Here is a 24370-nt window from a genome sequence, read left to right on the forward strand (position 1 = left end):
GAGATGCCATAGAGGAAAAACCAGGAAGAAGCATGTCAGCAAGCTGACCAAGACATATGGCCATAGAGTGCTGACCAAGGAGGAAGGCAACCACCCAACAACCTCCTCACCACTTTAGTAACCACGCCAGTAACCTTGAGCCTAGGAGATCTGCTTCGGCAGCACCCTTCCTTATGGCAATAATTAAAGCACTGGGTGGAGGGAAAAGAGGAGCACACTGCCGCTGACTTGCAAGAGCAGGATGCAGTCACGCAGATTCCAAGCCTAACGCTACACTCAGTTCCAAGGTCACTGCACGTCAATGCTTTCTGGGAAGGCACTAAGATGCATGCAGTCTTACCTATCTTAGCCTTGGGGGATGTAACACGAAAAGGAATCGTAGACATAGGCGCCAGTGTCAGTGTCTTGAGCCACGCAGTTCTACAGGCCTAGGGAAACCCACCCGTGGAAACGACTAGGTTCAATGCCACATTGGCCAACGGAATGAAGGTCAGACCATTCGGGGTCCTAAAGAGCTGGCCAGTGATGGTTGCAGGGGTGTAGTGTTTCGTGAACTTCATTGTCATGAAGGGAGTGGACTACGACATACTGCTAGGCCGACCTTGGATGAGGAACGCTCGAGTTATTGAAGATTGGGGTAATAATCTCATCTTCTTGGGGAATAGAACAGAAGTGGTAAGGGTTGAGATGGATACCTAGAAGACTACCCCAACTGACCTTGATGCTATCTCAACCATGCTAAAAGGTGATGCACAGGCAAGCAAACCCTATGGGTCATTGACCAAGTACATCCCTTGCCCTGAGGATGAGCTGGATTGGATGCACGTCTTGGCAACCATTGACCTAACGTTTTCAGATGAGGAAGAGCTATATAGGCAAGCTGCTAAATCCCCAAGCATGCCAGCAAGGGAGCCCATCGTGCCACTCTGCATGATGGCAGGAAGCTCACGTAACCTAGGGAAATCGGCCTCGTTCCATATCCCCACCAACAAGCTCGAGCTTCAAGAAATCATAGAGTATTTGACCGATAAACTGAAGGGCAACATGGCTGCCAATCTAAAACCCCTAAGTGATCTTTTGGCTAAGCCTGAGTGGAAATGGACCAAAATTCACGATCTGAACCTATTATACAATTGGGCTTTAGTCATCGACGAAAAGGAGATTGGAGAGGAAAGCCTAGGGGATGACGAGCAGTCAGAGGGGCAAGACTCTGATGATGAGGAGTATGAGGACTGCCGCTCTATTGGAGACGAGAGTGAAGAAGAGTTAGACACGATAGAATATGATACTGAAGGGAGAACGATCAAACAGATCAAGGAAGACTCTAGGCCTAGAAGGGAAAGGGCAGGCTGAAATGAAAGAGAAGTCATGTGGACGGAGTGCGATAGATTGAAGCACATAGGAGCCATGGATTACGAGTAGACAGGAGTGGTGCAACCATTGGTAGTTCCAGTGCTTAAGATGGATGCACCTACTGAATTACGACCCCCTGGCAAAACTCCTTCCTCAAGCGAGGGATGTGAGTTTAACTCGGAGTCAGAAGTCAGTACGGAGAGTGATCTCGAAATACCCCAACCCTCTAAGGTCAGACGCACCAAAGGGGACTTGCCAGTCCACCTAAGGCACAAACGGCTAAAGGAGGAGGCCAGGAAGTGAACTAAGGACTCAGAAGCAGAGAGGCAAAAGAAGCCCCAGGATCTCCCCAAATGCTTCACAAAGTTTAAGAAGGGTGATAGAGTGGTAATTCTGCTAGGAGCAAAGAGACAAGGGCAAACTAGTGAGCCAATTGAGGGACCCGCCAAGGTCAAGGAAGTCAACTTGGCAAGGGAAGGCGAGAAGCCTCGAGCTGTGTTCATTGTTGACGACTTGACCAAGGATGAGGAGGCTAAACTTATTGCTCTCCTACAAGAGTATGTCGATGTGTTTGCCTGGACCTTGGAGGAACTTAAAGGAGTCGATCCTAGGGTTGTGACCCATAATATCCCAATGGTTCCAGATGCGGTGCCAACAAAGCAACGACCTTACCCTATGAGTCCCAAACACGCCTATGCAGTGAAGGAGGAAATCGATAAGCTCTTAAAGGCGAGATTTATATATGAGATTGAGCACACGGATTGGGTATCACCTATAGTGATCGTTATGAAAAAGAATGGTAAAATTCGAGTGTGCGTGAATTATAAGAAAGTTAATGGTGCTACGAAGAGGGACAACTACCCCTTACTGTATACCGAGTACATGCTGGAGAGGGTAGCAGGCAAAGAAGCCTACAGCTTTCTGGATGGCTTCTCTGGCTATAATCAAGTGCAAGTGCACCCTGACGATAGGTAGAAGACTGCCTTCGCCACGGAGTGGGGTGTATTCGCCTACATTGTTATGCCCTTTGGGCTAATGAATGCGCCTGCGACCTTTCAATGATTAATGTGCACCATCTTCAAGGATATGCTTAGATGCGAGCTAGAGGTGTTCGTAAACGACTTATGCGTACACTCTAGTTGGGCCGAACACTTAGAAAAGTTTAGAGCTGTCTTTGAATAGTATCGGTTATACAACCTCTCATTGAATCCTTTAAAGTGCCATGTCTGGGTGAAGCACGGATGTATCCTAGGGCACGTACTATCAAGGAATGGCATTGCCACTGACTTCTCAAAAGTCAGGGTCATTATTGACCTACCACCACCCATTAACTACAAGGGTGTTCAGTATTTCTTAGGCCATATAGGATACTATCGACGCTTTGTACTGAATTACGCACTGATTGCTAGACCATTGTAGAAGCTGCCGATCGTATTCGAGTAGACTAAGGAATGCTAGTGTGCATATGAAGAGTTGAAGAAGGCTCTCACCATTGCACCAATCTTACGAGGCCCAGACTGGAGCATAACATTTCATGTACACATAGATGCCTCTAAGTTTGCTATTGGAGCTGTTCTATACTAGCCTGGTGAGCATAACCTAGATTACCCCGTGAGTTTTGCCAACAGGCAGCTCACTGAAACGGAGATGAACTATTCCATTACAAAAAGGGAAGGGTTAGCCATGGTGTTTACTGTAAAGAAATTTAGGCATTATCTATTGGCCACCCCCTTCATCTTTTTCGTTGACCATCAAGTCTTGCTTTATCTCGTGAACAAGCCGTGCGCTACAGGTCCCATAGCTAGATGGTTACTTCTCTTGTTGGAATTCGATTTCTCTGTGGTTGTACGTAAGGGAAAGCAGCACTACATGGGTGATCACATGTCATGCATACCCACAGGAGAAGCTGTTGGACAAGGCATACCTGACGACCTACCACACGCTCATCTCTTTGACCTGTCTAGCGAAAGAGACTTGTTTAGAGCCGATTTGATGCCATATTGGGCCGATGATGTAGTTCAAGTGCTAGAGAACGGTCCACTTGAGAGACCTATTGAGAAAGCCAGTTTAAGGAGACTTATCTTAAAGATCTAGCCATACCAACTGATCGTCGGCCAACTCTATAAGCTAGGACAAGACAATTTGTTGCGTAGATGTGTGTGTGAGCACGAGATGCACGATATATTGAGAGAAGCGCATGGTGGAATAGCTGGAGGACACTTTAGTGGGGATACAATAGCCCATAAGGTGCTACAATCCCAACTATGATGGCCCACCCTATTCCGTGATGCTACTAAATTTGTAAAACACTGTGATGAGTGCCAGAGGACTAAGGTGCCTATGCGCAAGGATAAGATGGAGTTGACCCCCGTAATAGCATGACAGCCCTTCAAAAAATGGGGCATTGACTTCATTGGACCTATTAGTCCTATGGCACAATACTCCCAGGCACGCTACATCATTGTGGCTGATTACTTGATGAAGTGGGCAGAAGCAAGAGCCACTAGGAAGAACGACGCTAGAACTACTGCGAAGTTCTTGTGGGAGCAGGTCCTTTTACGTTTTGGTTGTCCAATTGAACTAGTAAGTGATCAGGGCACGCACTTCATTAATGAAGTGATATCCCACCTGCTCTCGACCTTCCTAATCATTCATAGAAGGTCCTCGCCCTACTACCCTCAAGCAAATGGCCAAGTAGAATCCACGAATAAAATCCTAGTCAACATGCTTAGGAAGGTGGTATCCACATCATGAAGTGACTGGGATAACAAATTAATGGCAGCCTTGTGGGCCTATTGTACAGCTTATAAGATGACTGTAGGACAGACGCCCTTTAGGCTGACTTATGGAACGGAGGCCATTCTACCCTTCGAGTTCTTTGTCCCTAGCTTAAGGATAGTAGCCCAGGAGCGTTGGGAGGGAAGAGAGGCTTGGACTAACCGCTTAGTGGAGTTAGAGCGTCTCACGGAGACTCGACTCTTAGCCACCCATGCTCTGATTTGTGATAAGGCACGAAGAAAGATGTGGTTTGACAAGCATGTCAAACAGCACAACTTTGATTAGGGGGACCTCGTTCTACTATACTCTATGAAGTGTCAGAAACAGAAAATGAAATTTTGAGGACTAGGACCTTTCCGAGTACGTACAATTAGTAGAACAGGCATTGTTGAATTCGAGACGATTGAAGGTGAAGGAATAAGCTTTTTCAATGGTAATCACATGAAAAAGTACTATTCTCCTTCCCATCCGTTGCACGAGCCACCTATGCTTGAAGCCCCTGTCAACGTCTGTGTGGCCACTATTACCGAACTGACAGATCAAGATGAAGAAGTAGTGGCACCCGCCTACCTATGAATCACGGTCACTGCAGAATGGACGCATTCTTTTGATGCCTTGATCGACAAAGGTGCCGACTATAATATCTTGACACATGACCATTGGACACGCATTGGTCAACCTAAATTACAGCCCACAAATGCTAAACTCAGCCCATTTGGGGGCAACACTTACTCACTCTTAGGAAAATGCAAAGTGGCTGTCTCTATCGAGTTTGAAAGTATACCAGTCTTCTTTTATGTGTTGCCAAACACTAAAGGGGCCAGTAATAAGTCACTACTAGGTTGCACTTTTAAAAAGCAGACGAACTGCAATGTGGACTATAACCTAGATCGCATCCATCTTGTTATAGGCAATGTGCGCATAGTGACTACTTTCAGCAAGGGTTATCTTGATCCTTCTACAATTGCGAAGCCACCGATAGAGACCCCTACGACCACTCCTATGACCAAGCCTAGGGCGAAGGGCTATGATATCTCACCCCACGCTCAAACTACTAGAACCAAGCCCACCAAGGCCATTCACAAGGCCAAGGAGTCCACGCTCATATGGGTGCCAAAACGACAAGGGTCACCTCCTTGTAAACCGCAGAAACGTGCTTCTAAACGCAAAAACTATCAGTCACAACCTAAGAGGTAGCTCAAACGCTATCGACGTAGATGCACGACCGTGCCGCAATGGATCCCAAAAGACCTCTTGCAACCACAAGGATACTATGAGGGCAACCCCTGGATATGGGTGCCTAAGAGTGGACATTCAAGAGGCTCAACTCTAAGAAACCTCACTCCAACTAGAGAGGCTTACACATACGGAGCCTAGGCTGCAAAGCAAGTTGGACCAGCACCGGTTGTGATTAATGAATCCCAACACATGTATCTTCCAAAGCTAGATGCCCCAGAATTATCCAAGTTAGAGGAGTTGAGCACCCCCATGCTAGCTCAGATAGAATGTGGCACACCTCCTATGCCACTGGAGCCCCCTGCAACGTCTCAAAGTGCTTCTGAGTGCAAAGTCCCATTTGTGACGCCATCAATGGAGTCACCACTGTCCAGCCCAATTGTACCATCACCAATAGTAGGTCTTAGGCATTCATATGAAAGACGATCTTTCCTTTCAGTGGCCAAGGATCTTGCTGAGACCTCGGGAGATAACGTAGTGACATGCATCAAGGAGTTAGATCACATAGCTTGCCAGCTCTAATTCTTCGTTCTTACAACTGTGGTATGCCTTGCGACTCTAATGGGAGAAAAAAGGCTGCCGCATCATGACCAATGCCGAGCAAAGAAGGGCAATCAAAACAATTGAACACGACCCTACTTATGTGGTACCTCTTTCATTTAGGGTTTTGGCCATTACATGCAACATACACTTAGATGACCATGTGTTAGCCCACCCTTGCATTAACCAATTCCTTACGGAAGTGAAACTACACGTTGCTAGCCGCCTCAACTCCGGAGACATCTTTCATGATTTCTTGACCTATATCACCCAAGCTTACATATGACCATGTGAACTTGATCGTCATGCCCAGCTTGAATATAACCCTAACCTCTATACTTGGCTGTTGGCCAAGTAACTCGCCCCACAATGTCCATGTGAGTCCTCCTTCTTCCCTTGCTAATCCTAGGAAGGATTCCTTTAAAACTTAAGGAAGGGGGGGGGGGAGCAAAGTGAGAGCCAAGTGATGTAGCAAGGTGTAGTGATGGATGAAAATGATCAAATGAATTTAAATAGGAAAGAATGCAAGGAGGAAATAGATGTTGCTTTTGAATTATTTCCAAGTTTCATACCTCTGAAGCAGCATGACAAATTGTCACACGCATTCTTTCTTGGGTTTTTGTTAGTGACGAGTCAATTCATAATGCTAATATTGAGGTTTAAAAGTGTCTAGGTCTTTGACTAGGTCATATTATTTGATAGGATCCATAGGCTTCTCCAACCTACTGGGAAATGGGGCTACACCCATTTTCATCTTTCCTTTTTCTTCTAGTAATGGCAGCATCGGTACTTCTTTTGTTTCTGGAGGTGTTTCTACATCATCTATCTCCTAGACCTTTGGTCCTATTTATGGGACTATCTCTATGACTCTCTGTGGCACTACAGTGCTCTGTACTGCACTGTTCTGTCCTGTACTTCTTTGTCCCTCTGTTGACAAGTTAAACTTCACAATCTTGGCAGGGGAATTATTTTCATTCTAAACAATTGGTTCCTTCTTGGCGCGCGTGACAACGACAACTTCTAACTCTACCAAATTGGAGGTAGGCTCTTGTGCCTTCTGTTGGCTATCAGTGGCATTGGCCTTGACAGGGGCTGCACTTGGACAGTCCTTTGCAGTGTGGCCTTCTCCTTTGCATCGGCTACATAAGGGCTTGTAATCCACAGATCCTCTAGGGTTTGGACAATTGGGGGAGATATGACCCTTTTCTCCACACCTATAACATTCCACCTCTGATCTCTAACCACCGCTAGACTGTCATCCTCTGTAACTTTGAGAAGGAAACCTCCTTGGACTGAAATTAGGACCAAATTTCCTAGGCTTTGGTCCAATATCTTGAGTTGTCATTTTGGATTCTAGCAAGTTGAATCTTGCATTTTCATCCTTCTTCTTCATTCATGCATCTCTTTTAGAGAGCAAATATCCTCTATATGGTTCTTCTGCAAACAATAGAAACAGAAGGCTTCAGGAATAGTTGGTTTTCGGGTGCATTCAGTGGCTAAATGTCCCGCTTGATAACACTTTCTGCACCATGTATTAAAGCGCATCACATCTCTCCCCGCTCCAGTAGGGGTGGATATATTGGCGGTTCACCTTCAGCATCTGTAGCTACTCTGTAATCACATCCATAAGCTCTTTCTTGATACTTGCAAACTGAGTTGGATAAGTAGTCCTTCAGATTTTCAACTCCTGAAAGTACTTAGAGTAGGGTTTTGTGAAGCTTTCGTAATTACTGCATACATTGGTTGGGTCGATCCAGAGGGTCCTCTATTCTGGTTCTGGTTCAGAGCTCCTGTTGAGACTTGGAGTTGTTGATTCCAATTGGTAGGGTTCCACTGTTGTTGAGTCACCATTGGAGGAACTATTTGAGGCCACTGTTGTTGTGGTTGAACCATCATTTGAGGCACTGTCATCTATGGTGACCACAGTGGATTAGGTGCACTATACTCCGGCACTATTTGCATCTGGGGATAGGAGTACGGAACTATCCTTGGGACTGCATTTGGTGGGTATACCATTCCTGGCATGGGAGGAGGCAAGACTCCTCTTCCTGGAGTCATTGACAGCCTTGCTTCAACTTCATCATACAATCTTGCACCTTCCACTGTAGCTTGTAGATTGACTAGTCTTCTCAATTCCATGAACTTGTGAACTTCTGGTTGTAGATCTCTAAGGAACACTTATTTCTGGATACCTTCATCCAAATGATAGTTAGTCCATCTCTTCAGGATGGATTCCATTTGTGAGACATAAGCTTCTACTCTTTCTCCAGAAGACAAACTTAGGATCATGAACTTCTCTCGCATCCGCTCTTCAAAACCTTCACACCTGAATTTAGTGAGAAAAGCCAACTTCAGGTCATCCCAAGTGCCAAAAGTTCCTGCTGCTTGTCTTTCGTGCCATTGAAATGCCGTGCCTTTGAAAGTGGCGGGGAATATTGCTAACCAGTGCTCAGGGGTTCTGGCATTGTTAGCCACACATGCTACCATAAATTCTGCTACATGAAGATCACGGTCTTCATTGTACTCTCCCTTAAAAATTGGTAATGGGACTACATTTGCAGCCTTTCATCAATATTTCCAGGACGAATCTAACTAGGAAGGGGACCTTGAGTCACCATGGGGACTTCTGTAAAGAGTGCTTTTAGGGTGTCAAAGGAGGCTTCTATTGCGAGCTCGTTCTCATCCTTGATTCTTGCCTTCTCTCTTCTCATGTACCTCTGGACTCGTTCTAACGCTTGCCTCTTGATTGTGTCATTCATCAGGGGGTTGCCTCCAACCAGTTGGTCAGTACTCAACATAATAGAATCAGAGAGGGGCTTCAGCCTTCTTTGGGGGATTCTCTGGCCAACATCTTCTCTACTTCGTTCTTTTCAACATCTCTAAATTCGGCTTTCAAACCACTACAGAGGGGGAGATATTCCACTTTGAAAGTATCAAAACTCATTCTTCTTAGGACTGTTGTTGTGCCATCATAATAATGCCAGCTTTTGAGGGTTTCAACAGTGTATGTTTTGAAAAACACTCCATCTACCATGGGTTGCTAATTGGACAAATAGAAGATTTTCAGAACACCAAGCATCCTATGTATCTTGCTGTTGAGCATCCACGAACAAATCCCAACTCTTTTTCCTTTTGTTTTCGTGAACCTCCACAGGCCACGACTCCTGAAGCTTCTTTACGATCTCCCACTTGATGATGTCTGAAAACTTCTCAATGAATACCAAATCTTCCATGGATGGTCATTTTCTCTGCTTCTGCTCTTCAGTTTATTCCCAAACAATTTGCCACCAAGATGCATGTCTCTATTGCTTCAACAGGAAGAGGAAACAGTCCACTACATAGAGCTTGCATCATGATGGTAATATGTTTTCGCCAATGTGGGAAGAACTTCTTGTCGAAAGTGTCTTTGGCAATAAGAATCTCCAACTCTTCAATGGAAGAAGGAACTTTGCAAACATCCATTGAATTCTCCTCTTCTTGGCAATGCCACTTCATTTTCAGCTTCTTTTGATGCTTGTTGATGGCAAGTTTCCCCAGCTGCGTACCAAAAACATGGAGCTCCAAGAGGAACACCAAAGGAAAAGAGGATTCTACTGCAATAAAATCTATCTTGTAACATCAACAAGCTTGTATTTCATTCTTTTGATGATCAAAACAAAGGAAATAGCAAATCTTCACGCAACGTTATAGTTGATATCTTCCACGGATTTGATAGAATCAACCATAATCTTCAACATCTTCATAAAATCCATAAATAGAACAAAGAATATAAAAGAATAAACCATTTTTGAATGGAAATCAATCACATCGTATTCATCTTCAATGTCTTCATAGTTTTCTCTCTTGATCTCTCATATAAAGATACACTGTTTTCATAGAATTGGCTATATCTCACATATGATCTCTCACACACTCATACACTCTAAATAATACATCATCTCCTCACTACAATACTCAATAATGACTCTCAATAATCCTTCTTAGGTCGTGGATGCACCTCCCAAGAGGTATGGGAAGTATGGAAGGGCACTAGAGCCACTACAGTGTCTCTTCATAGCTCACTACTGTCACTGTCACTCTAGTCTTCTCTTCAATCTTCAGTAGTTGCTTCTTCCATTTGTTTTAGCTCTTTTGAACTTAGATTCATCCTTTCCAAACGTTAGAAAACTTTTCCAAAGTCACACATACATTCTACACAACACTTATAGAATATCTACAGAACAGAATAGAATAGGGATAGAGCAGAGACAGAGGCTCTACAGAAGGTTTACAGAGGGTTACAGAAGGTCATTAGAGAACAACAAATCCTCATAACTCATACTAAAACCATTACAAACTATCAAAAAATATTCAATAAACTTTTAGAATATTTTAACCTTCATCAGATCAATCCATGCTTCATATAGAAGAAAATCAGAACAGAAGGTATCAAAACCAATCAGAACCTTAACAGAACCTATCAGATCATCACAGAGCTTCATATTTCTACTAAGAATCATCATGAGCTTCCAAAAAAAAATCAATATCATCCAAAACACTCTCAAACACTTACATTAACAACCATACATCACTCTAAATCTATCCAAAATCAATCATTTAGACCTCAAAAACAATAAAAATAAGTCAAAAATTCAGTCTTTTTTCACTTTCAACAATTTGTAGAAGCGTTCTTGTGCTCTATTCAAAGAGGGGATCCTTAGATTCAATTCAAACCAAAAAGTGGGTCAATCGGAGCTCCTTAGCTCAAGTTACGAGCAAAATAGTGAGCGGGGGTCTAACGGGACTGCACTTAGCCATGGTAGGGAACAGGGAAAAAACTAAGGCAAAGGATGAACTCTAGCAACAAATAAGGGATGCACATGCCCGAGGGATGAAACTAACCATGAGGTGGAAGATGAAGATTACTCTCATGACGTGGGGAGCCTCAACGCACTCACTAACATCCTCAGTTCTCATGAGACAAGGCATGCTGAGAGGCATAGATAATTAATGGAAGGCATTGGTCAAATGAAGACCATTATGGACACCCTTGCTACCCAGCTCACTAAGTTGATGGAATTCCAAATGAAAGGGAAGGAACGTGAGGATAGGTCGAGTATGCATGTTGAAAGAGTGACTAGCCCATCAGTGAATGTAGCAAATATGAACTCCCAATGTATTTTGAAGAGAGTGGGCATCCCTAACAGCACTTTTGAATAGGGAGAGCCTTCACATAGGCAAGAGGAGCCCATGAACAATGCAATGAGGGGTAATTTTCAGCCATCGCAAGGGCCCATGCCATCTATGCGAGTTCGGTCATCTTTTGGCAGAAATTACTCTAACAATGGATCATTTTTGGGCAACCACATGGATCAACCTCAGTTTGGATATATGGGACAACCACCTAATCATGAAAGAGAGCTGAGAGATAAGATTATTTTCTCAAAATTCAATGGTCAATCATCATCTCAAGCTGAACTCGAAGAGTGGCTTTCTAAGCTTGAGGATTATTTTGACATCTTGCCCTGTAGTGATGACCAAAAGATCAATTTTGCAACCATCCACTTGAAAGGATTTGCACATACATGGTGAAGGTACATTAAAAGAGAAAATCAGCAAGTAGACTCGTGGGAAGCATTCAAGGCACTCATGGTGCAAGTGTTTGTCTCGCCAGTGGAGAAAGAAAAGCTTGTCTGCCAATGGTATGACCTTGAACAACATGGTCTTGCTGTTAGAAAATCAATTCCTCAACCTTACCGTGTATGTTGAGTCGATAGGTGATGATGCCAAGTTACACAAGTATGTATATGGGCTGGATCCCCAACTCTCGGCTGATGTTTCATCTCAAAATCCATTGGATTTGTTCAAAGCTGTTGAGTTGGCTGAGAGGTACTTTCGTAAGTATCACGGGATGCTTCATTTCAGCATGGACAACAAAGAGGGACATCTTAGCCAGTGTTTGGCCAGCAAAGAGGACCTATGCAATCATGTTTTGGGCAACAAAGAGGTGTTGTAAGGCCGGGACAGTTTGGGGCAAGTTATGGTGGTGGTAACGTGCCATTCAGCACTCCTAAGATCCCCACATACCCTACTTTTAATGTCTCAAGACCACAAACTAATTTCAGGATAGCAAATAGCCCTAGAATGGATAATAGGCAAGGGGACATCAAGAATAAAAATGCTTTAGCCTTTGGTAGTCCAAAGTCCATTCCCATGGATTTGTATAAAGAAATAAAGAAAAAAGGGCTTTGTCTCAAGTGTGGCAAGAAGTATATAGCTGATCATGCCTCAAAATGTGCTTTTAGAAATGCTAAGGCACGGGTTCATAGCATGTTGGTATTTGAAGACTCAGAGGAGGATCATGAGGATGCATATGCTTTTATGATGATTGTTGAAACGGATGATGCTGATGAAGAGTTTGGTCAAGAAGAGTTCTTTGACCATGCTGACTCTTTTCCTTTCGACCCTAGTGGTCGTGTATCATGGGATATGGGTGGAAAGAATGAACCACATGCTAAAATACATGCTGCCATTGTTTACACCATATCTATGGATTCTTGGACGGGATCCATAAGCCTTACTACATTGTGTATTAAGGGCAAAACTCATGGAAAGGATGTGTTTATACTTGTAGACAGTGGTAGCACTCATAGTTTCATTAATAGAGCAGTCATGGACAGGTTGAAGTGTTTTCCCACTGATTTACAGTAGCCATTGAAGGTGCAAGTTGCCAATGGGGATGAAGAAATTAGCACTCAAGTATGCCCTACTGTTCATGTTCAGCTTGCTAAAAATTTTGGACAGCAAATGGATTTAATTGCATTAGAAATGGGGCCTATAGATGTTGTCTTGGGTTGTGATTGGCTGAAAACTTTGGGCACTATAACCATGGATTTTTCCTTGTTGTATATGGAGTTTGTCAGTGCGGGACAGCTCATTCACTTGTAGGAAATTCAAAATAACAGTGAATTTTCAGCTCATCACTAGCAAACAACTCAAGAAAGAGTTCAAGAGACAGTCCCAAATCTTTGTATTGCAGTTAAATAAAGAAAATTCATATCAGCCCACTAAAACAATAAAGAATTCAACATTGATAGCTCTTTTAGAAGAGTACAAGGACCTCTTCCAAGTACCTACAACACTATCCCCTAATAGGGTAGTTGATCATCCCATAGATTTGGAGCCTCAGTCAAAGCTTATGAACAAGCCACCTTACGTATTGTCTAGGTGTGAATGGAATTAGGGATGATCCTAAGAAAGTGCAGTGTATAAAAGATTGGCCCACACATGCAAATACCACTTCACTTAGAGGATTTCTTGGTCTCTCAACATTCTATCGCACATTCATAAGGCATTATGCCACTATTGTAGCTCCCTTGACTGATAGGTGTAAGAAAGAGGCCTTTTTCTGGGATGCCATAGTTGATAAGAGCCTTAATCAACTCAAGGAATTGCTTACCTCAACTCCCATCTTGGTTTGCCTAGATTTTTCGAAAGAATTCACCATTCAGTGTGATGCCAGTGGCAGAGGCATAGGGGTTGTATTGTTACAGAAGCATGGGGTTATCGTGTTTGAGAGCTACAAACTTGGTGAAAATGAGATGACCGTGAATGCATATGACCAAGAGATGTTGGCCATCCTTCATGCCATTAAGAAATGGCACCACTACTTGTATGGCAGTAGATTTAGGGTCAAGAGCGGCCATAGGGTCCTCAAGTATTTCCTCTCTCAGTCTAATCTTACCCCCAAACAATGCAGATGGGTAGCTACATTGCAGAACTATGACTTTGACATTACACTTACGCAGGGAAAAGATAATGTTGTTGATAATTCATTATCTAGAATGTGGACCTTCAGCCATCATGGAACTTCATAATGATTGGATAGAAGAGCTTCAGGAGGCCTATTTGTTAGATGCTGATTTCAGCCACATTTTTTAGAAATTACAGCAAGGGCATGTGGAAGAAAACTCCCCATATCAGCTTAAGAACGGTCTCTTATGGTTTTAGGGCAGGATTGCCATCCCATACACTTCTCCATTCAAGCAAAAGATCATGCAAGAGATGCATTCCTTGCCTACAACTGGTCATTTGGGCATATTTAAAACCTATGACAAGATTGCTAAGAGCTTTCACTAGAAGGGCCTATGGAAGGATGTAAAAGATTTTGTCTTGAGTTGCGTGCCATGTCAGCAAAACAAGGACAACACCTTAAAACTAGCTGGTTTACTTCAGCCATTGCCTATGCCCGAAGGCAAGTGGACACACATTACTATGGACTTCATTACCGGCCTACTGGTGACCAAAAAAGGATGGAACATCATCTATGTAGTTGTGGACAGACTCACCAAGGTAGCCCATTTCATTCCTACAAAGACTCAATATAATGCTTCTCAAGTAGCCAGCCAATTCATGGAACATGTTTTTAGATTACATGGCTTACCACATGTCATTATGCATGACCGAGATGCTAAGTTCATGAGTAACTTTTGGCATGCAATTTTCAGCTCTATGGGCACTCAATTAGTCCCTTCCACTGCTTACCATCCATAGACCGATGGCCAGACAGAGAGGGTTAACAAGTGGTTGGAAACTTACTCGAGGCATTTCTGTCATGATGTGTAGCATGCTTGGGACTCATGGTTGCATTTGGCTGAGTTTGCCTATAATAACTCTACACATTCTAGGATTAGAGTTTCACCTTTTGAGACATTGTATGGCGATAAGGTGCCCCTTCCCACGGTTATCTTCAATGATAAGATAAACCCACAAAGTAAGGAGGAGTTGGATAGAATGCAAGCCTTACTTCAGTAGTGTAAAGTCAACTTGAAGAAAGCTTAGGATCAAATGAAGCTTTATGCTGATGAAAAAAGAAGGAATGTTGAGTTCCAAGAAGAGGATTTGGTGCTTTTGAAGGTGCCCAAGTCCAGATATGCCACCCTTAAGGATGGGTCTAGCAACAAGTTAGCTCACGGGTTCTATGGGCCATACCGGATTGTCAAAAAAAGAAGATTTTATTTTGTACTATGGATAACAATGGACATCATACATGGGCTGAAAGTACACCTCGAGAGCTCCGTGTTTTGACATATGGCACACCCCGATCAGAGTCTCCTACAAAAAGTTATAACAGATTTACTACAACAAGGCCTTGTAGTAAAAGCAGCTTGTTGTCCATTGTTGCAGCTCGCATTTACTCAATATATTTGGGTCAAAATTTCATTTTTATAATTCCCCAATAAGGCCCGTGTATCGTACATAACCCAATGACCAATCATATGCAATAATACATTTTCATTCATTAGTATACCCCTATAATAATGCAGCAGAGTAGTACTTTGATCTGCTCCTGCCCAATTATCATAAGTGCCCAAATTGTTTTTGAGGGCAAAAACCTTCGAGGGGGGATGGAATGTAAGAGAGGGGGATTTAATAATGGGGAAATACTAGCTACATTGGTGGCTGGTATATAAGGTGCTAGAGACTTGATTTTTCACTAGCAGATAATAATACAGCCTCCTTTCATCTTCACCTCTCTCTCCAAGCTTTCATGGCTTCTTTCTCTCTCTTCCTATCTTTCTCTCTCCTTTTCTAGTCTTTTTCTCTCCTTGTCACTCTCTTTCTCTCTCTTCCTACAATCTTTCTCTCTCTTCTGCACTCTCTCTCTCCTCTTCTTCTCTCTCTCTCTTGTCCTCTTCTTGACACGAAGTAGAGTGGGATATTCCTCCATCACCATTTGCATGAGTTCCTATAGTGCCACCCTTCTCCCAGATGCATACACTGAGATCATGTGGATAATCTCCCCCATAGTGCCACCCTTCTCCCAGATGCATACACTGAGATCATGTGGATAATCTCCCCTCTGACTTTAGTGGCCACAACTATTAATGCACCATCTTCCAAGAACCATCGCAGTTAAGGTTGAAGTGTATCCTTAATAAGTAGTAAGGTTCCCCCCATGCCCTCTTTGGCACCCAAAAGCCAGAGCAACATATCTTGATGCCTAGATTGCATTGGCCGCATCAACTTTGATCTCTTGCAAAGCTAGGATGTCAGCTTTTCTTCTCATCGATTCCATAGAGGATCTCCTTCCTCTTAGTGGAACACGATCCTTGATGTTCCATGAAATGATAGTCAGCTTCTTTAAGGCTTGTTCCATCTTAGTAGGTGACATCATTCTCCATCTCCTCACTCCCTTCAATAGTAGTTCCTATCCACAAGTGATTTGCAACAAACGGCTTTTTGATTGATAACTTATCCTTCTTCTTGTTCGCCTTGCTTGCCCAGTTTGCTTGTGCTTGTTCATTGCTCAGCTTTGTCGTCCTCAACCTTATTTTTACCCTATGAGTATGAAGCTAGGCCTCCTTTCTCTTATGGTGTTATTCTAGCATCATCCACCCTCTTCCACCACCCTGAGATGGCTCCTCATTTTGAGTGTCATCAAGTTCGGGTGCATCATCTTTCTTAGTACGACAATCTTTTGCAAAGTGCCCACTTTGCTTACACAAATAGCATGCATCAGAGAAGGTCCCAAATTTGACCTGGAGAATGATATCAAACTCATTTGCATCTTCGAGCTCCATAAACTCAAGTGGGACCTATCATTGATCCCAAAGAATGCAAGCCCTTCGCTCAAGCTTGAGGGTGCCACTAGTAGTACAATAGTTGGCGCGCATATAGAACCTTTCCCAATGTTGAGGCCAATATTGGTACTTCATCATCAAGTCACAATGGAAGTTTCTTGAAAGTGACCCATACTAGGCATTCATGCAAGAGTACATTCTCTAGAGATAAGCTTAGGCTCCAAGGGTGTGTAAAGACTAGATTCCCACGATAGCCAATAGCACAACCCAAAATCCAATCTCATTTTGGCTATGAATTGACAAGAGCCATGGAGAACCCCTTACCCACAAACCAAAATTGAAGGAGCTCTGCTCTAGCCTAAAAGGTGCTTGAGATCTAATGCTCAAATTCCAACTCATTTGGAGGCTTGCCAAGAAAATAGAAAGACAAACTAACAATAGATAGATTCACATACTATCACTTGATTCAATCCAATGAGAGTGAGATCTTTGCTTGAAAGAAGCTCTTGCCAGCCACTACTACCTCAGCTTGTCTCCTCTCATTGTAGGCCCATTACTGCTCACCACAACATACTCCATTTCCATGGAGGTTCCATCATTTGTCCTTGTTCTCTTCCACGAGCTTAGATGCCCAACATCTTGCCCCTTCCTCTTAGCATGCTACATGCAAAAAAGGGGAGAGGGCCACATCTCAAGTCCCCCTGTATCTTGCTTTAAAGGACCTTTAAGAGGTGGCAACCTTCTTTAGGGTGCACTTCCAATTCATAGTTTCAAATTTTATGGATTTTGAACATAGTTTGCTTATTCTAGAATTTCCACGATCCTTTATCACCTTTAAGAGTGCATGAGAGAGTTGAAATGTGCATACACTAGATTGCATAGTTCTCCATGTAATAGTTTCCTTGATTTCTTATGGCAAAATTTGGGAATCTTTGTGATTAACAAAATCTGGGTATCAATTCTACAATATGTAGTTATAAGACAATGTTTTGACTGAGTATATGAGGTTATATGTGGCTCAATTGTCCCAGTATTTCCATAAGAAATCTAGGTAATCAAATTGTAATAGCAATCTAGCAAAGTTAGAGTAAGGAGGGTCTAAGATATATGAGCTTTCCGTTGTGGCAAAAAAGCACAAAAGAGCGAGCTACAAGTTAGCATCTTGAGAAAACTTTGTTTTCTTATTATTTTCCTTTTATTTTAAGTAGTATTTTTATTAAAATTATACACACTTGGTTTTTCTCTACTAGCTAAAATTGTTTAGTGTTGAATTAAACTTATGCAAATGTCATATGCTCCTAAGTTTTCGTCATTTATAGTGTACTATTAGTGGTCTTTGTAACATTCTGCATTCCCTCCCCTCATGCCAAGTGAATGGAGGCTTGGGGTTTTTTATTTAAATTAACTTTAATTTTTTTAAAGTCTTAACAACTTACTTACATATCGTCATGCCTATTTCCCACCACCACCCACTCCCATAATGTAGCCATGTAGACACCATCCTAGCTCCTCCACCATAAGGCATTACCATAAGGCATCGTCTCCCCCTCCACTGCAAAAGATGAGGAGGAGAGAGTGAACAATAAGAAATTATACTAAGATCAAAACCAAGCTCTAATTCAATATAATTATATATTGTGATGAATAAGATACCATTGATGAAAGTATATGTAGGCATCTATGACGTGGCCGCTCTGAGACAACCTCAACGACACAATTTAGTGGTCCATCGAGATTATTTTCTAGGTGATGCCACTCGGTACTCTTTCAAATAACACGAGGTTTGCTGCCTAGACTCTCTCAAGCCCACTTCGTAATGGGAGATCTTGGCCATTTTCATGAGAATCAATTTGAACTTCAAGTTCTAAGTAAATTAAGGTCTCCTATTTGGATTAACTATTGTCAATCTTTGAGCCACTGCATTCGCAAGTCTACTCAAATTGAATCAGATCAATGTTGTACTTGGTTCATAGTGAGTGAGAAATGAGGGGAAGCAATATATGTCGACCCCTCTACCCGTAGGGTATAGTCTCAACTCCATTCTCCTAAAACAACATTTGATTGGGATCTACACTAGATAGCATTTAGTCACTTCCTAAATCTAGTACCTTAAGAATAACTCTTAGCTCACTGAGACCACCATCCATAGGATAAATGCATTGGGAATATCATGCTTCTACTTTCCTTGGGGGTTTGTTTTTGTTACCTTATCCTATAACATTTACATTATACACATAAAATGAGCTTCCTTAATCAATCCCTTTAATCACAATGTTCATTCATGTAATTTAAGTCACAACACACAAACAATGAAAACAATCCTTTGGTAAAAAACTTTTTTATTTAGTAAAGAATCTTATACAAGTATTCACCTTCCACCCATACTAAAGATTGGCCCGAAGGCCTTTATTTTACCAAGTTTTTTGCCCCTAACTAGTACCAAGGCCCTCAAGAAGTCCATCTTTAGTCATGTAGGGGTTTGGATGATTCCTAGGAGTCTAAGAGTTTATTGGCCATAGCCCCCCTAGCACCCTCTACTCCTCTTGCCCAAGGATTCCCCTATGGAGTGACCTCTCACCACCATCGAGGTCAGTTTGAACTCTTTGAGGCAACAAAACCAATCCCCCTTGGTAAAGGGATCTATTGCCAACCTTGGGGGGGGGGCCAGCATGCTATCTTTTTACCCCATGGTAAATTTGGTATATTAGATTTTTGATTAATTCAATCAACTTTGTAAGTGCATTAAGTAGACTTGTATGCATCTTTTTACAAACACAAGCACTTCTTTCTCAAGCAATAATTCTATGTAAAATAGAGAGGCAATCAAAGTAAGGGTTTTAACTTAGCGGCAATTCTTTCCAACTTAGTCTTACCTTCCCTCTTGGATTTCTCTTAAGTTCCTTTGGATTCCCTAATTTCCCCTCTAATTTGTCTTCCCTTGGTTAGTAATATTTTTTTTCTAACTTATTTTGGTCCTTGCTCATAATCTCCCTCAACCTAACCTTCCTAACATTGGTCGATGGATCTTATTACAAGTTTTGACTATCTTTGTATACTCCTACGTGTTGGGACTTAGTTAAAATTTTATCCTAATTCATGAAAACCAAGTCGAAACCTTAGAATCGCAATTGTTTTCTTTGGAAGTTACATAAGTCATCAAAGTGAGCATTTTCCAAACATTTTAGGCTTCTATTTTTCTCGAAGGAAGATTATATTATTTCTTCAGTGTTTGCTTCATGATCCTAGGGTTTGTATTTTCACCTTGTCATTGACAAAGTGAATTGATTCTCGAAAATCTTAGGTTCTAACAACTACTTACACCATTCTATAACTTTCTAACAGCTAGATTTGCAATTTTAATAACTTTTACTTAATTAACAATGGAGAAATTTTCTCTATCAAAGAAGGTATTTCAATTCGATGAACTTAATGTCCTACTTTAATATTCTTAATTCAATTTTCATGATTTATAAATACCAAGGATGTTGTTACATAGAGTATATTTGTCCATCCATGTGGCATCCTCTTTGAGATAGTCTTTCCACTGGATGAGATATTCCATGATGGTTTTGCTTCAGAGGTACATTTTTTTACATCAAGTATTCTATTAGACTGAAGCTCAAGAACTCCTTGGCTTGGCATTACAACTTGTTGATCATCAAGAACATGATCAAGATTGCGTACATAACCTTTTAGAAGGCTAACATGAAATACATTGTGAGCTTTCAAGTGTCCAAGAAGTTGTAACTTATAAGCATTGAGTCCCAAACACTTGAGAATCCTGTATGCACCACAATATCTTAGGCTTAACTTCTTGAATTACCCCAAGGACAAAGAACTCTTCTTAGGATAGACATGAATAAAAATAATGTCTCCTTCCTTAAAGATCCATTCTTGTCTTCCTGGATCAACATATGCTTTCTGTCAATCCTTGGCAACTTGGATATCTTATCTGATAGTCTTAACTTGTTCATCCATCTCTTCCAACATCTTCTTGGAAGCTTACAACTTTAGGTTAAGGTAAAAAAAGCTTAGTGGAGTTAGGCATTTTTGTCCATATAAAGCTTGAAATGGAATCATCTAAATGCTTTGATGATAGGATGCGTTGTAAGCAAACTACACCAAAGGTAGGTATTATATCCATCGCTTAGGTTCTCTGCAGATAGTAGTAAGCTCTTAGTATGTCTTCAATGACGTGATTAACTCATTTGGTTTTCCCATCAACTTGAGAATGGTAGTAGGTGGTGTTGAAACAAAGTTGTGTAGTGATGGCCTCAAATAAGCTCTTCCAAAAATGAGAAGTAAAAAGAGAATCACAATCACTGATGAACCTTGGAAATCCATGTAGCTTCAAGATCTCCTTCACAAATATCCTTGCAAATATCTGAAGCCTTGTAGTTGGTTTTAACTCGCATAAGGTGGGCAATCTTAGCTAGCATATCCACAATGACTAGGATTGAATTGTATCCTCCTTGGACACAAGGTAATCTAACTACAAAATCCATGCTTATAAATTCCTACTTCATTTGCCGGATGTCAACCGCTTGGAATTTTCCTAGCATCTTAATGCACTCAACCTTTACCCGTTGTTGGCAGTTTAGGCATTCAGTTACATATTTAAGTACATCTTCTTTGAGCTTTTCCCAATGAAAGCTTCTTCTTACAGTGTTGAGAATCTTTGCATAGCCCGAATGTCTTGAGAAAGAAAAAGCATGGGCTTGCCAAAGTATCTTCTTCTTGAGATCTTGACTTCTTAGGATGCACAACCTCGTCTTAAAGTAGAGAAGTCCCCCTTCTATAGAGAAGTTCAAATACTTGAACTTGAACTTAGGGTTTATCTCCTTGGATATGACTGACTCCTTTTATTATGTATTGATACTTTGGATCCTTACCTACTTCCTCCTTAGCCATTTCTATGATAGGGTTACTAGGCATTGACACCATTGTTGTTAAAGATCTTACTTTGGAGGGTTATTCTGAGATAAGGGCATTGAGAAATACTTTGTGGCTTTGGGCATCCACAACGGCATTCTCCTTACCTGGCTTGTACTTGATCTCAAAGTCATATTCCTGTAAGACTTCAATGTGCTGTCATTTTTGTCTCATGTTTAGGTCTAGTTGAGTTAAGATCTAGTAAAGTTCCATTTGAGACTCTTATGGTTGATGACTAAGGAAAACTCACTACCAAGCAAATAGTGTCTCTGTAATTTGAGAGCATGAATTATAGCAAGTAGCTCCAAATCATGGATAACATAGTTTTTCTCATGAATCTTCAACTTCCTAGAAGAATAGACTAACGGATGCCTTCTTGCATGAGTACACAACCTAATGATGCAAGAGAGCTTGCATCAATGACAACTTCAAATTATTGGTTCAAGTCAGGTAGTTTTAGAATAGGAGCTATGATCAAGCTTTGTTTAAGCTTCTCAAAGCTAGATTGTTCAATGGGAGTCCATACAATGGCAGTCTACTTTTTGAGTAGATCAGTCAAGTGTGCAAAAATTATGGCATAGTCCTTGATAAAAATCATGTATAATCTTGTTAAGCTTGAAAAAAATTGGACTTCCTTAACTATCGTTGAGGTTGCCCATTCTTGTACATCTTTAGCCTTGGCAGGGTCTATCACATTCTCTTTGTTAGAGACTATAAATCCAAGATGCTCAATCTGCCTCTTAAAGAAGGCACATTTCTTCTTCGTGGCATAAAGCTTGTACATCCTCATTGTTTCAAGGACAACTCGAAGTTGCAATTTATGATCTTCATCCCTCTTTGAGTAGGTCAGGGTGTCATCAAAGAAGAAAAGGACAAAGTCATCAAGATAGGGCCAAAAGATGTCTTGCATTAGCATGTTAAAAGTTGTAGATACATTGGTTAACCCAAAAGACATCACAATGAATTCGTAATGGCCATACCTTATGTTAAATGAAATTTTTGGAATGTCTTCTTCTTTGATTCTTATATGCATATCCTTCTGGTCCTAATTTGTACATAGAGATTTGTTCCCAAAATCTGCCACTCTTGGTGAAGTTATTGGATAATGGGCCTTGTTGGAATTAAGTTAGATGGGTGTATTGCTTCAAGACAAGTATCCAATGGAGGGTTTAGTCTATGTGGCAAAACTTTGATGTCTATTGGGTGATGTCCATGGAGGACGATGCATACTTCAAAAGGCACAAATCTAGAATAATAGGCTTCCAAACTCAATCTAGATTGCTTCAAGCTGAAGAATTCATTCATTTTTAGTATGCGATATGCCAATGAAAGATATCGCCCGCATATAGCTTCCTTCAAAATTTCCCAAGTAATGGTTGCTTCCACAACCCCTTGGTCCTTGCACCATTATTTCCACCAAAGTTAGACTTTGGCTATCAACTTTAGTTTAGCTATCATTGCATGATTAGGAAGGGCAATGCCTGTAGAGCAGTGAAGTAATTCTCTATAGATTCGATCCAAATTTCTACTTTAGACTCGACATTATTTTGTTTGCCATCAAACTTGAGTGGTTTAATTTGCTTCAAAATGAATTTCTTCTCTTGCACTTTCATCGAGGTAAGCATAGGCATGGAAGACATAATACCCTAGGATGGACTTATTAACATTTTTAAGATTAGTTGCATATTTTGTATGCTTACAATATTTGGCTCTCTTTAAGGTTTTCAGTACTTGAATTCACGAATTTTAAATTTATAGCATATGGTTAGTATGAAGCACATAATCTTGCAAGAATTTGAGACTCTTTATTATTCACAGCTCATATAGGGCTAACCGGATTTCTTTATTATGTCAAGTAGACAATTGGAATCAAGCTAGGGACATGCTTATGTTACAACAGTTTTAATTATGAAATTCAGATATATCAATAATTTTATAAGTTTGAGGCTTATCAAATATATTTAGGATTTTGTATTTTTGGGGGATATTTGGAAAACCATCTTTACAATAATTATGGTGGTGTGAGTACCCTAAAATGGCAACTAACTTGACAAGGAGAATATGAAGCACTTGATAATAAAGATAATGATTCCGGCGAACCCATTCTCTACCTATGTTGAGGATGGGATTTAGGCGCGATTCTTCAAAGATGAATAGCTTGACCAACTTAAGATCTTCCATCCGCTTGATTCTTTTAAGGTTGTTTTGAAGGTAGACAAGTTGATTGGCATTGATGAAACAATAGACCTTGCTTCTATGATCCCGATACAATGGCAAAGGGTTATACATATGCTCCAAGATCCTCATGAAGTGATTCTCCCACAATCAAAATCAAGGGAATGCATCGCGGAGATACACATTGTTTGGAATACTAATCTTCATTATTCTAAGATAATTTCCATTAATTGTTAATGGTGAATCATATTGCATCAATTTTTTTTATTAAACAAAGTTACAAATAAATATTTCTATATATTGATTCAATTTTTTGATTTGATACCACATGTGATGTGCCTACTCTGAGACAACCTCAGTGGCACGATTTAGTGGTCCATCAAGATGATATTCTAGGCAACACCGCTCGATACTCTTTTGAATAACATGATGTTTGCTACCTAGACTCTCTTGTGTCCACTTTACAATAGAAGATCTTGGCCATTCCTACAAGAATTGACAGAATTTCAAGTTCTAAATAAACTAAGATATTTTCTTTGGATTAACTAGTGTCAGTCTTTGAGCCAGTATGTTCACAAGTTAATAACCAAATCAAATCGATGTTGCACTTGGTTCATAGTGTGAGTAACTAGGGGAAGCAATATGCATCAACCCCTCTACCCATAAGGTATAGTCTCTCGACTTCGTCCCCCTAAAATGGCATTTGATTGGGATATATACTAGATAGTCATGTATTTAGTCACTTCCAAAATCCAATGCCTTAAGGAAATCTCTCAGCTCATCAAGACTATCAA

This window comes from Lygodium microphyllum, chromosome 19 (genome assembly GCF_053477565.2).
Source record: "Lygodium microphyllum isolate KBCC chromosome 19, Lygodium_microphyllum_v1.1.10, whole genome shotgun sequence".
Classification (NCBI taxonomy): domain Eukaryota; kingdom Viridiplantae; phylum Streptophyta; class Polypodiopsida; order Schizaeales; family Lygodiaceae; genus Lygodium; species Lygodium microphyllum.